This window comes from Bactrocera tryoni, chromosome 4 (genome assembly GCF_016617805.1).
Source record: "Bactrocera tryoni isolate S06 chromosome 4, CSIRO_BtryS06_freeze2, whole genome shotgun sequence".
NCBI classification, from domain to species: Eukaryota; Metazoa; Arthropoda; class Insecta; order Diptera; family Tephritidae; genus Bactrocera; species Bactrocera tryoni.
In genome coordinates this window covers 23111139-23125967 of record NC_052502.1, presented here as the reverse complement: position 1 = coordinate 23125967, position 14829 = coordinate 23111139, and the positions used below count along the sequence as shown (strand labels likewise).

Sequence of the window (14829 nt, the reverse complement as noted above, 5' to 3'; positions counted from 1 at the left end):
AAGTTTTTGTATAAACTAGAAAGATATCTTAATAAACAACTTTACCGTTTTCGGTAGATATCATCCCCAAGTCGCTCTCTTGATAAAATTTGAAAACCTGGAAATCAGTCATCAACAGTTCGATCTTTCCCAATGTCACCATTTTGAATACCTTTAGCTTAAATGATTTCATTGTTTTCTGGAGCAATTGTTTGAAATGAGAGCGAAATCATATTCACAAGAAACCAGAACCAAATCCGAACTTCAACTCAATAATTTGAGCAATTTCCGTGTCAACACCGAGATCGCTTAAAAAATAAAATATAATGCAAATGATATTCTAAAATTATGCAATAGCGCTAACAAAAAACCTAAAATATTATAAAATAAACGTTTCATAGCCTAATATTTTATAATTTTTAAAGCCTGTCCAAGCGCAGCACGACTTAATTTGCTTAGAGGCAATTAGTTTAGCAAATTGTAGGCATATAAGTATATATAGGTTAGTACATTTGTATATGTAGATTTCCGTTTCAGAAATTCCAACCCCCATATATTTATAATCACGTTTTCACACCCGAAAACCCCATTAAAGCACTTGCAATTAAGCAAAAACAAAAGCAAATACAAATGCTAATTCTTTGCTATTAAAACTTTTGTGCTAACAGTAAATCCGCCTTTAAAAAGTTTATGGAAATAGTCAAGCAAAAAGTCGCAAGTAATTAATATACATATATGCTTATATACATATATACACTTGTATGTATAGTTTAGTAGAACTGAATTGTATCTATTTATCATGCGAATTGTTGAAATCTTCTCAAATTAGAAGCTAACTAAACGACTAAAAAAGTGTCGGCATTGCCATCATGACAAGGCAATAGCGTCACGCCCATGATCAAGGGAATCCATTATTTATAATTTAGACTTACGACATACGCCTTGTGCCTAGTCCTACATATGTTTGTGTTTACTTAAGGCACAGAGAGCTACTAAGGGAAGACTTGCAGATGGAATAAATGATGCCACACACGCGACACAGCCGCCAACTGCTTTATAAATAGACACTTTCGTATTTCGCAGACAAATTTTATATTATTTTCGCAAGGCATTCGGTATTTCCAACAATTATGACGGAGTAGTTGGGACTAATTTTGAGGTACTAGACGACTTTAAGAGACTAGTACTTGCGCCACACTAATTTGTTGTGCAATTATACACAAACATATATGTATGTATATATGTGTGTGTATATGTATGTAAATGAACAGCTGGAGCATATCCACAGCTCCACACAGTCTAGTGATGATAGACAGTTTATTTAGCAGATAAATTTTAAAATAGCTCAGCCCCGCAGACATTAGGTAAACTCTGACGAGAGCAAAGTATCGCAATGTCAAATTTTAAAAGACACACATGCACATGAGTCTCATGTTAATCTAACATACATACTCGCTTCATAAAAAAAAATACAAAATCCGTAAAGAAACAGAGTCTGCTCTATTCTATAGTCTATATAATCTGCCTCGTTTTGTTTGCTTTCATTATAGATATGTTTGTATGTATGTATGTATATCACTTTCTAAAAATTCGATTTCAATGGCTGATAAGCATACCGTTTCGCAGCGTCACAGGTGCTCACGGCGTCAAACGTTATTTATCTGTTTCCGTGGTGTAGTGGTTATCACATCCGCCTAACACGCGGAAGGCCCCCGGTTCGATCCCGGGCGGAAACAGTTAGTAAATTTTTTTACTTGAAATAGGATTTTGTCGTATATTGATATATTGTGTTAAAGACAAATAATTTTTGTACAAAAATCTCTTTTATGAAATCCCTCGAATGCAACGAAATCACGTTACGGCACGCTCGCAGTATAAAGAGTTTTACTATAGTGAATGTGAATACTCTTTACACTCCGTTTTTGAATTATAAGGTTCGAAACTAGAATGATTTACAATAAAATAAAAATTAGAAAGTTGCCACCTATTCGAATTTTCTAAATCAAAAACAGTTAAAATAAAGAAAAAACATTACAAACTATATTTGTTTAAGAAAGTTTTTAAATTTTTTCTGAGCTTTTATACAACAAAAAAATTAAATGGCTGCAATCTTTTCGAAATTTGTAAGTAAAAAACAGTTAAAATAAAGGAAAAACATTACAAACTAAATATGTTTAAGAAAGTTTATAATTTTTTCAGAGATTTTTTACAACAAAAAAATTAAATGGTTGCCACTTTTTCGAAGTTTGTAAGTAAGAAACAGTTAAAATAAAGAAACATTAAAAACTAAATACGTTTATGAAGACCATGAAGGGGTTGCCACCTGTTTGAAATTTGTTAGTTTAGACTAAGAGGTCAACCCCAACAGTAATCTCACTTAGACAGCTTAGAACGCCGGTCCGTTGTGGTAAAAGTTGCACTTTAATCAAATTTTTAATATAGTTGAATTGTTAAAAGTTGAATTTCTAAGTAAAAAGAATTAAGAAAGATTTCTGTGGATTAAAATTTTAATAAGGTTGCCAACTATTCGAACATCATAACTCGACGATACAATAAATAGCATTACTAAAGGGATATCAAACGGAGAAGTATTCGAAGAGCTTGCATTTGAAATGCTTTTTTGAGGAGGGTTGTCAGCTGTTTCAATTTAATTAAACGAAAGTGTTACATAAATAAAATATTTCAATTTGAGTATCAAACTAAATTAGTTAAAAAAAATGCTTTCATCTTTAGCAATTTTTCCATTTGGAAAAATCAGATTGTACAATTTATATACAGAAAAAAAACGATTTAAAATTATAATTACAATAAAGTATTTTACCTATTTCATTCTCTATACATATATACATTTGATTTTTGAATAAAAATTTTAGAAACTTATTTTCCAATAACCTTATCATTCTGACAACACCAAACATCGAAATGTGTTTTTCAAGCAAGAACAAGGAAATTTTCGAAAGTTTTTAGTCTTGAATTTTTTATATGATATTTATATATGTATATGTATGTACGTATGTATGTATGTATGTATGTATATATATATTTAGAGTGCCGTTCTGTCGTTCCTTTATACATAGCTATACCCTCTCCTACATTTCATTTGGTAACATTTTAATAGTTACTTAAAACATATTTCCCCCCCAAATCAGTCAGTTAAACAAAACAATCATAAGATCAATACTGAGCTCAAGCAAAGAAGTAAGACACTAACAAAGAAATATCATAATGTAAAAATGGGAATAATATTATTTTGCCACAATGACAACAATAATAATAACAATAACAGCAATATAGTGATAAAAATAAATATACAACTCCCGTGGGTATAACCAATGGCTTGAATGACTTAGTGGATTTCTCGAAACAATTGATGCAAAAAGCCACAAGTAAGAAGCTAAAGAAGCAAATAGTGAAGCCCAAACCGTTGGAAAGGCAAATGGAATATTGTTGAGAAAAGTAAAAGCAATAAATGAGAATTACTGATATTTTCATGATAATAGCTGACACTTATTTATATTTTGTTCCACTTCCTTACCGCCATAGGGACATAGATTTGCCTGGAGCATATAGAAAAATAATGGCGCAAAAAACTAAGCGCATAAAGGACATAAGAAAGTCAATAACTAGGAGTATTAATAAATCGGAGAGACACAGAGGATTGTTATATGCAAGCATAAATTGTTTATTATTCGTTTTACTATATTTTATTCTATGACATAGTGTTAAGTTATATTATATTTTATCTTTTATAGTATATAATAATTTTTTTTTGTATTTGTAATTATTTTCTTTTCTTTCCAGCTAAGTATTTTTACATAATCGACAAAAGCGCTGCTATAATTCTGAAAGTATGTTACAAACTTATTTGTATATAGTAATACATATCTGAAACTATTTTGATTACTAGAAGGATTTGAATTTAAATAAAGCTTCAATGTTAAATATTGTAGGGAGCTGCCGTAGAGTTAATGTTCTACTTTACTTTTTAAAATTATTGTAATCACTTTAGTTAAACCGAACTACGATAATATATTGGATAGTCGAAAAAGTCTTTTCGTATTTCTAATCAAACTTCAACTTATTTTTTTATGCTTATACTAATAAAAAAATAAACAAATATGTATCATTTTGGTCGACCACTTTTTGCATTATTCCATCAGTGTGAAAGTTTCATCAGCGCAAATCGAAATTTCCAGAACGGAAGCGAGCGAACCATTGTTGTGCTACACTAACTGTAAATTTCATTGGTGGCTTGCGTGGCATTCTTCCTTTTTAAACAAGAATTTCTTCACTATTTTCACTCATTTTTGAACAGCTGTAACTTTTTTTCAACTGAATTTAATTTTTTTTAGTTAAATGAAGCTTAAAATCGCCTTTTCGACACCATGATTGGTAGCACTGGAGATATACGACTGCAACGACATCTTTTGACAAAATACGAAAAGACGTTTTCGACTACCTAATATTAATAGGTGATAACCGTATACTTCATGCTTCTTCATTGTTTATATTATAATTGAAAAAAAACCCTACTGATCTATTGCAGTAAATGAGTCTACACCGATGTCGGATTTTTATTTCTGGGTGCAAGCCTTTAAAATTATCAAAGAATATTTTTATCATGCAGCAGTAGAGATTTTTTGGACGAAATTTCGTCTGAAATATTCACTTAATTTTCTAACACGGTTTCTGAATTTCTTCAGTTTGTCAAAAACCACAAAAAAATCAGAAATAATCAAAAAACAAAGGGAGAAAGTTATCACAAGCCAGATTCATGTTAACAAAAGATGTATATACGTACGTATTGCTTTAAATTCACCGGATCATTACTTAGCAATCGAAAATTAAGACAGAACATGCTTTGAAATCTCAGTGAAGGCTCTATATACTACAAGAGTTATCATATACTGCCTTGAAGTTTTGGTATTTTGGACTATGAACCGTGTATTTTGCCTTAAATTTTGGAAACCCCAGAAGAATACGTCGGATATCGTATAAAGTATTCAAGGGTCGTCTTTTAAACGGAGGAAAAATCAAAAAAATTTAATAATCGAAAATCGAAATCAAAATCAAAATATTCTCCAATAAGTTCTATACACTTTTGTACGCGTTTGAACAAATTTTCGAACCACTTTAGCCACTCTGATTGAGGTATCGGCCAAACTTACGTTCATGAACAGGGTATATTAAGTTTGTCACGAAGTTTGCAACAACCAGAAGAAAATGTGTGATGATCTGAACGATCAATATCGAACCACTATAGCATATATGTAGCTGCCATACAAATTGGACAATCGGAAACAAGTGCTTGTATGAAACCTTTTTTATTTGGGAAGAATATTATATTTGTTTTGTTATGGAAAGTGTAAATATCCACGTATATTTGGAATCTAATATTATTGAAAAAAACAGAAAAGCGAAGGGATCAAATGAGACCCGAGGCTAAATACCCATTCATGAGTTCACATTGCATCATATATTATCCATCCAATTCTATCTAATGTCTATGCACCTGTTGGCCGCAAATTTGTAGTCTAAAATTGGGTATATACCAACCTTAAGTCGAATTTCTTCTACATTTATTATGTTAACATGGGAGGCCACATTATTTCTATTTAATTAACTTCCTACTCAAATTGCTCTAACAAATCATATATACGCATAATTACAGTAAAGTCAATTACTTACTTAAATATATAAATCCCCAACACTTTTTGAGTTAATTTAACAACATCTTGTAAATTACGCTCTTCATTATTTAGTACTTGACGCTGTCAATGACTTCCGCAATTCTTCGCTATTGACAACAGAAGTCGGCTACTAGCAAATGCAATAACAATAAAAACAATGTGAAGAAGAGCCAAAGTTAGGGGCTGGGGGGAGGACAAAAATATCCGGAAAATTGCGCGCACGCAGCTCTTGAAATGTCAACAGCATTTCGCTACTCTCGCTTTCACAATCAAAACCCCAACCAAAGTGACTTCAATAAAAGTGTATGTGTGTACAATGAAGTTGCATTTGTATGTGTGTATGTGTACAACGAAGATTTCTTTGTGTGTTTATTTGTGCCTTTGTAAATGGTGTTGAAAATGGGTGTGTTGCGTATACGCCATGGACGTCAAGAGCATCTAATCAAATAGACCGTATCGCAAGTATGTGTATGTATATGTATATGAGGGGCAACAATAAAAGAATACATTTTTGGGAAGGAAGAGCGTTGAAAGTGGATGACTTGATGTTGCCTCATGCCACATGTCTTCATTGCAAGCGCTACCGTTGGTGCTGAGGATATTGTTGTTATATTTTATTGCAGTACTTTATTTTACCACAACCACAACACTTAGGCATCAGCAATAAACCAACACAAGCAACCAATACATACACATACACATATTATAAGGTGACAAGTGTGTATGTTGCAAGTGCGAAAATGCGTGTGTGTTTTTTGTGTATTTTGGAGGAGTTGTTATTGTTGGGCAAGTGTTAAAAAGCTGTTTATCCCTTCATATAAAGTACGAGAAAAGAAGCGACAAAATATCGTAAAAAACGTGAATTGTGGAGGGCGTGAAATGGTGCTGACAACAAAACTGTTAATGTTGTTGTTGTAAAAATAACTAGCAAATCACCAACAGACAATCCAAATGCGTAGCTATGTCCTTTAAAACGTCAAAATGCACACAACTAACACACAAAAATTTGTATTTAATATATGTATACTATGCAGTATACACAAACATGCCACAATAAGTTGCAACTACATATACTTTTAATAAATGTATGTGCGTATGTAACTGTCACGTTTCTCTTCAAGTTTTCCTTCTTTATTTTCGTGTCAACCGCCGTCAGCGCAGCGCTTGGTTGCAATGTGTGAAACAATAAAATTTATAGCATACTTTTTGGCGTATTAATATTATCTTTATTTTGCATGCTGCCGTTTAATAATATTCGCTTTTGTTGTTGTTAACACTAACAACAAGCATAGTGTTTCGTGAGTGGCTGTCGCTGTTAAAGATTATTGATGATACATGTGCAACATGGAGTAGTCTTCTACATTGAAGTGCTGCACTTCGGAAATTGATACTTGCCCATGTGTGTATGTAAATATTTGTGTGTGTGCAAGGGCGTTGAAGTGCAATGAAAATTCTGATTTATTGAAAGTTTCATATATGTATGTAGTGAAGTGCAGGACAGCTGGTTATAAATAGATACGAACATAGAAATTGAGTTCTAAAATGGAAAAGAAGCTTCAGTGGAAGAAAATTTTGTAATTCAGCTTCTAACAAGTATACGCTTATTTTTTACAAAAACAAGAAAAAACTTTCATTTCGGCTGCAGCGGTGCCTTAACCCTTTAGAAAATAAAAAGATTTCAATATGATAGGAACTTAGCAATTTTAAGGGTGCTATATGCTATAGTGGTTTGATCTAAACAATATACTCGCAAATTATAACGTTGCCTTCGACAATAATCTAATCCAAATTTCGTAAAGATATCATGTCAAATAAAAAACATTTTCATACAAGAACTTAATTTTGATCGATTAGTTTGTACGGCAACTACATACATGCTATAAAGGTCCGATATTTGCCATTCTGACAAGTTAACACCTGCTTGAAGAGAAAATGATGTATCCAAAATTTCAGCACGATGGAGACATCCATAATGGTATAATTGATCTACCGTTCCCACAACGGCCGGGCCTACGTAACCGGCACGGAGACGGATTTATATCCGCCCAATTACTCGGCAGTAGTCTTCAAAATGTTTTCAAGAACATTTTCTGCCACTACAACAAAAACAATATATTTGATCTCCTCTTTCTGATTGTAAAACCTGATCCCTTTACATGCAAAGACTCAATTATTGCAATTAATCTAAATTTAATTTTGACTGTTTCCTTTTTTTCAAAACTTGCTTCGTACAACTTCCAGCTGTATAGCAAGGTCTCGCATTTGAAATCTTTTTTGTTTTCCCTACATGTTGTGATATAGTTTTAGTGGCAGCCGAAGTCTACCCTGCCATGGAAATCTTTTTTGAAGGCAGCATTTCTTTCTAATAATAAATTATTTTTATTCGAATATATATATGTATATTCGTAACTGTAGTTTTAGATTTTTTTATTAAATTTATAAATTAAATATTTTAGTTAAAAGTAATTACAATCGAAATTTACTATTTCCCTACAACTTTAATAAACTTTCCAATGAGATTTACTTAAAAAGACATGCCAGTTTATTGCTATATTCAAGCCATGCCTTACTAATTTAATTAATCTTCAATTTTCTTGTGATTTAATTGAAGTAATTGTAAATTAATTAAGCATATATTTTCAATACTCAAATTTTCATAAATGCTGGCCAAAAGCTATGGTACTTTGGAAGCAATCAAGATGAAATTCAATTCATACGAAGTTAGTAGACGCATTGTCTATATATCTATATATATTATATATATATATGATTATATTAATATGCACAGCATTATTTAAATATATATTTACATATAACACATATAAGCTAGGAAAATTTTCATACATTCTACTTCACATAGTATAGGATATTTTTTTAGATTAAGATCTTATTTTAATACATTCAAAAAAAATGTATGAAATAGTTAATATTTAGCTTCATTAGGTAATACATTTTATAAAATTTCGTGTTTATCTCGAATTTCGTGCTCATAGCCTAGTTGCCATATTTTATCTGTTCGATTTCATCTAAATTACTTCAAGAAAAAATTGCAGACAAATTACCTAAGCTAGTTGGTGAATTGCTAAATCCATTTCCGGATATGAATTGAATCGAATCGATTCAAAACTTCGTTCAAATAGAGAGCTGCTTTCATTAACTTAGAGCACTGCCAGACTGAGTCCATTTACTTTGACGACCAAAAAGGCAAGTCAATCGTTTTTTCTACATGCAAGGGATTATCTTTTCAGATTTTTTCTAACTCCACTATGAAAATTTTGCTTTGTCAAGCCAGAAATGTGCCTCAACGTTAAAGATGATTTGACGGCTAAAATATAGGCGTAAGTTTACTGCATAGAACCCGAGTGTTGAATGTACACTCGTGGCCACGCAAACCTTACCACTCAAAATTTTCAAGTATTGTGCATATTTGACTGCATTTTATAGCGGTACGGTATAGAGATTTTTTATTTAGAAATATATTAATGACATGTTATTAAACAAAAATTTTAAAAATTAAAAACAAAATATATTCAGCTATAGATAAATCAATTGCAAGATAGTGAGCTTTACAAAATGAGCTCAAAATACAAGAGACTGACATGCGATGAAGAAATTATACTTTTTTTTTAATTTAATTTCATTTACACTATATCTGAAATTAATATTTAATATTATTTTTTTTTTAATTGAAACACGAAGTTTAGTAAAAACAGTAAAAGCAGCCACTTTTGTATAAGCAGAGAAAAGCTAATTTGTGTTTCACTCATTAAACGTTATAAATTAGAAACTATAATTATAATTAGATAATATAATTAAGTTTACTTATGCTTACTAAAAACAGAAAAAAACCACAATTGGAGGAAATCCCGAACGAACGATAAAGTTCGAAAAAAAATTAAGAAAGTATAGTGGTAAGGTTCGCGTGGCCACGATCGTATTTTTCAACAATTCTTATACCTTATTCAATTATATGGTAAATTATACTGATCATAAAAGTCAAACATATATGTTCACTTTGACAGCTAGTTTGACATGTATTTCTCAATATAATTATATGCCTCTAAAAACCACACCCTATATAAGTATGGGCGTATGCATATTCAACAATTCCAACAATTAAATCCTATTCACATTTGGATTGTTCACTTCCTTGTAAATTTGTGTATGTTCGTTCCAACTCAAATATTCTCAATTTTCCTTGAGTTGTAGCCAACAACAATTACGTTTAAGTTTCTGCTGCCATTATTTGGCATACAATGCGCTCTATAGCAACAGAAACGCATATTGGCCACAAATTAATTGATAACCTTCGACAATAGGATATGCCAATAATTCAAAATCATTCTGAAGTGCAAATCAAATGCGTTCTTTGGTAAATAAAATTTTAATAAGTTCAATTAAATCAATAATAGACAAATGTTCGGAAAATAGTTTGCATGAATGATCTGGCAATCTTTTGGAATAAATATGTTTATTTAGTAACCATGTTATCACAATAATTTTGATTACTTTATTAAGGAAAATATTAAAGTTGGTAGCACTGACTTCTGATAAATAGGTGAATTTTTTAGTAAACAAATTTATTTGGCATAGTTTTCTTCTTCTTCTTTATTGGCGTAGATAAAGCTTACTTTGTCATTCCCGAGTTTAGAACAGCGCGCCAGTCGTTCTTCCTTTTCGCTTTCAAGTGTAGCCAGGTCCTTTTCCACCTGGTCTTTCTAACAGAGTAGAGGTCTTCTTCTTCCTCTACTTCCCAGGCGGGTACTGCGGGGAACTCTTTCAGAGCTGGAGTGTTTTTATACATTCGAACGGTATGACCTAGCCAGCGTAGGCACTGTCTCTTAATTTGCTGAATTATGTCAATGCCGACGTATATCTTGTACAGCTCTTCGTTCCATCGACTGTGGTATTCGTCGTTGCCAATGGGCAAAGGACCATAAATCTTTCGCAGAACCTTTTACTCGAAAACTCGGATCGTCGACTCGTCAGATTTTGTCATCGTACAGGATCCCTACTAAATTTCATCATCTCTTCTATATTGATTGGGTCCGTTCTTCGCTCTTAACCATTTTTCGCAATAATCTCTCAATATATTAAAACAAATGAAAGGCTTAAGCACTGAGATTTAAAAAGCAATTTTTTTTATCAAAAAAGTACCAAATTAGAGTTATTCACTCCCATCGCAAGCACATCTTCAATATACGTAGTTTTTTGGTAAATTCTAAAAATATTTTACTTATGCCAAACGCATGTTGTAAAAATTACAGAATACTATCTGCAACCCAAAGACAATCATCCCACAACTACATATCTTCACCACACAAACAGCCGTCGGCGACGACGCATTGTCATCAATATTCAAGGCAGGTTTCACAAACAGCACAACAAATTCACTTTCATGGCAAAAGTAATTTTCACACTTGGAACATCTTCGCGATTTCAGTGCACCAAAAGACGAGACAGGCGAAAACACATGCAAGCACAAACACATTCGAATGGAGTCACCCAGACTCCGCATTCGCCACTTGCCACTAGACACCAGTGCCTTCAAATAAAATAGCTGAAGGCTTGATGAAGTAAGACCGAACTTTCGGAGCAAAATCAAAGAAAAAACTTTGCGCCAAACCGTCGCGTTGGGGCGATGAGTGATTTAAATTTTCCGTCACGTTGTATTGGCAAAGTTTAGAAAATCAGCTGCAGGCAACCAAAGTAATCAATCATGCAAGCCGCAATCCACATTGAATGCCGCACATTTTCTATTAGCTGGATGGCAGAGCTTCAGTGGAAAACATCAAGCTATTGGGTTTAATATTTTTGGGAAATTATTTATTAACTAGCTGAGTAATTAAAGGTGCCAATACAAAAATTATGGAAGTAGAAGTAGCGGTCGTCATCAAACGGGGGGGGTCCTCTCATCCGAGGCTATTTTCTTCTTTTCATTGGTATTGTTTTTTCCGTGGCGTGTCCCAAGCCCCGCGCACAACCCTGGAGAAGATGGATCGCCTTCTTACTTTAGCTCGCCTTCAACGGATGTTTTTTGGCTACCCAAAGGATACTTGGTCTAAGACCGGAAGTAGTGAGCTGCTTGAGTCATATGTAAAAAAATATTTTCTAGCCACTCCCCAAGATGGCGTTCAGAGCACTTTCCTCACTTACATGAGCTTCTATACATGGCTCTATCCTCCACAACATGTGCGCGATGGGATAGAAATATATAGCGACTTACAGAAAGGTTCAAGACCGTCGCATACTCTTGTAGAACCCCCAGAGGTGATCTAGTGAACACTTCTCCAACCTGCTGAAAAGCAGTGAAAACATAACGTCAAAGAGATGGTGAACTCGATTCCCCATTCCATGACGATGTAGCGGACGTTCCATTGCCCGACCGAGAAGAAGTTCGAATAGCAATCACCCGTCTGAAGAACATCAAAGCGGCGGGGGCCAATCTATTGCCAGCCGAAGTATTCAAATGCGGCTGCGAAGAACTGATGAGGAGGATGCATATGATCGGAATTTAAAGGGTCAGTAGGGTAATCTTTTTTCCAATTTAATTTTTTTTTTTTGCATTTTCTGTTCCCTTATACCCTTAGAATTAATGTAGAAACCCACTTTACCATTGGAAGGTTTCGAAAAAAGCCCAAAAATAATAATACCGTTCGACGTTCGGAGTGCACACCTCAAACTTTAATCGCGTTTTTCTCAAAACACATTTTTTTAAACTGGCGGACATGATTCCAGTCGAACTACACAACCGATTTACTTAATTTTTTTTTGATGTTCACAAAACGCTTGGCTATCGTCCCTATATTTTTTATAATTTATTGACAATGTTATGACAAATTTTATGTAAAAAAACATGGGGAAAAATTAAAATAAAAACGTTAATCACTTTTTTATTTATCAACATTTTTTCATGATTCCAGTAGGAACGATAACCAATCACATACTTCTTAAGAATAAATTGGGTTTTTGTGTTTCAGATGATCCAAACATGAGAAATCGTGTACGCCAGCGAAAAAACGCATCTCACCCAGCCATTTCTCATCAGATGTCATCAATAAATTCCGAAAAAATTTGTCAACAAACTGATTGGACCTTATCAGTGTGGCTTTAGGCCTGGAAAATCAACAACTGATCAGATATTCATCATGCTCGTCACAAGAGTCAAGAGTAAGAGTTAAGCCCGAATGTATCATTGAGCGATAAAATCACTAATTTAGATAACTAGACTGGATATATGATCCACAACGAAATGACCCCAATAAGAAGTCAATGCCTATTTTCCTAAGTAGAAAATATAAAGCCAGCGGACTTCGTGAAATCCCCAGCCATAGAGTTATAGGAGATAAAGCTTAAATATGTTACTTCTTAAATGATTTTTTTTAGTAAAAATTTTCTCATAAACATTCGTACAGCTACACATACGGAAGTGAAAGTTGCACGTACAAATTGGCTGAAGTCAACAGGACTGACAAATAGCCGAACACATTCAAACTATCAAATTCGATGTAATATGCTAGGCATACATGGCAGTCCTTTAACTCTAACTCTAAGATATATTAGGAAGTAAAAATGGAAAATCAACGGAATATTAGCAATGAATATAAATGAACTGAACGTCCATATGCACTGCAGGCATCTTACAGCATAGAGGATATTAAAATTAGCAAAAGAGAAGAAAGAACGCGTAATAGTAAGCTAACACCAGGACCCGTCCTGTCAGTTTTAAACTAACAAAATATGCTTAAAATTTAACGAATTGCATAATTCTAGGGACACGAATTCTTTATCATCCTTTTTGCGTTGTACACATTGATATTGCCCATCGAATCAACGGTCCCAGATGTATTTAAAACACTTTCGAACCGCTGATAGACATTATTTGAAGTATTTTTTTTTTCTAACAGTTAAAATTCAACACCATTGATATTACTTGAATTCGAACTCAGATTGAGAGTTTGCGAACAGAGAACACCTCGGACTCATTGCTATTTAAAAATAACTGTTGTTCGGTCATCTACAGTGACAGGAAAGTTTACCAATGTGAAAGAAGTATATATCCTCCTTGTCTCGTGAATCTAGAGTAACCAATGCGCAAATACGTTCTTGATATTGTGAAAGGTTAAGCTCCTACTTATCCGTAATCGAACCCCACATACCAAATCGTTACCCATTTTTCGATCACCGTAACAGAAAAGTAGAAAATGCCGTCCTATCCTCCTTGTCTTGAACAACTACGTTCTGAAATCTGTAGTACGTTAAGTTCCTACATATCCAAAATCGACTCCGACATACCAAATCTATGTTCGGCATGCATTGAAGTCCCGTATGAGACCAATCACCTCTTGGATGTCTTATGAAACCAGATTAAAGTAAGTCTTTCCCGTATGGTCCAACCCCATCGATGTTTCCTGGACCTTCCGTTCGCTGATTTTAATGACAATTAACTTGCGTCCTGCCACCCAAACAGGATCTAAATAATCGCTATCACAACAGCAACGACATACATATCTTCCTAAGAGAGAAACATAATATAATACATTTCTTCTTTATTGGCGTAGACACCGCTTACCCGGTTATATCCGAGTTTGCAACAGCGCGCCAGTTGTTCTTTCGTTTCGCTGTTTGGCGCTAATTGGAGATTCCAAGAGTAGCCATATCCTTCTCCACCTGGTCTTTTAAGCGGAGTAGAGATCATCTTTCTGCTTCGTCGAATACTCTTAGAGCGGGAGTGTTCTCGTATAGCTCATCGTTCCATCGACTGCGGTATTCGCTGTTGCCAATAGAACAGAACCTTTCTCTCGAAAACTCGTAACGCCGACTAATCAGATATTGTCATCGCCCCTACCTCTGCACCATATAGCAGGACGGGGATGATAAGTGATTTGTAGAGTTTGGTCTTTGTTCGTCGAGAGAGGACTTTACTTCTCAAATGCCTACTCGGTCTGATGTAGCTCCTGTTGATGGTTATTTTGCGATGGATTTCGAGGCTGACATTGTTGTTGGTGTTAAAGGTGGTTCCAAGATATAGACTAACATAATACATTTGGATCTAAGAATTTACGGTTCGAGTCGCTACGATCAAATACGAAGAAATTCGTATTTATGTATATAAAAGTAACGTCTAGACCACGAAGTGTCCAAAAAACATATTTGTATA

The 14829-nt window shown here is 33.8% G+C and overlaps 1 non-coding gene across 1 annotated transcript; it reads left to right on the top strand.

Annotated features, from left to right (window-relative positions):
- The first annotated feature begins 1642 nt into the window (after nt 1-1642).
- Nucleotides 1643-1715, top strand: Trnav-aac. Its single transcript has one exon. It is a non-coding gene; the product is annotated as a tRNA-Val (tRNA).
- Nucleotides 1716-14829: the final 13114 nt, after the last annotated feature.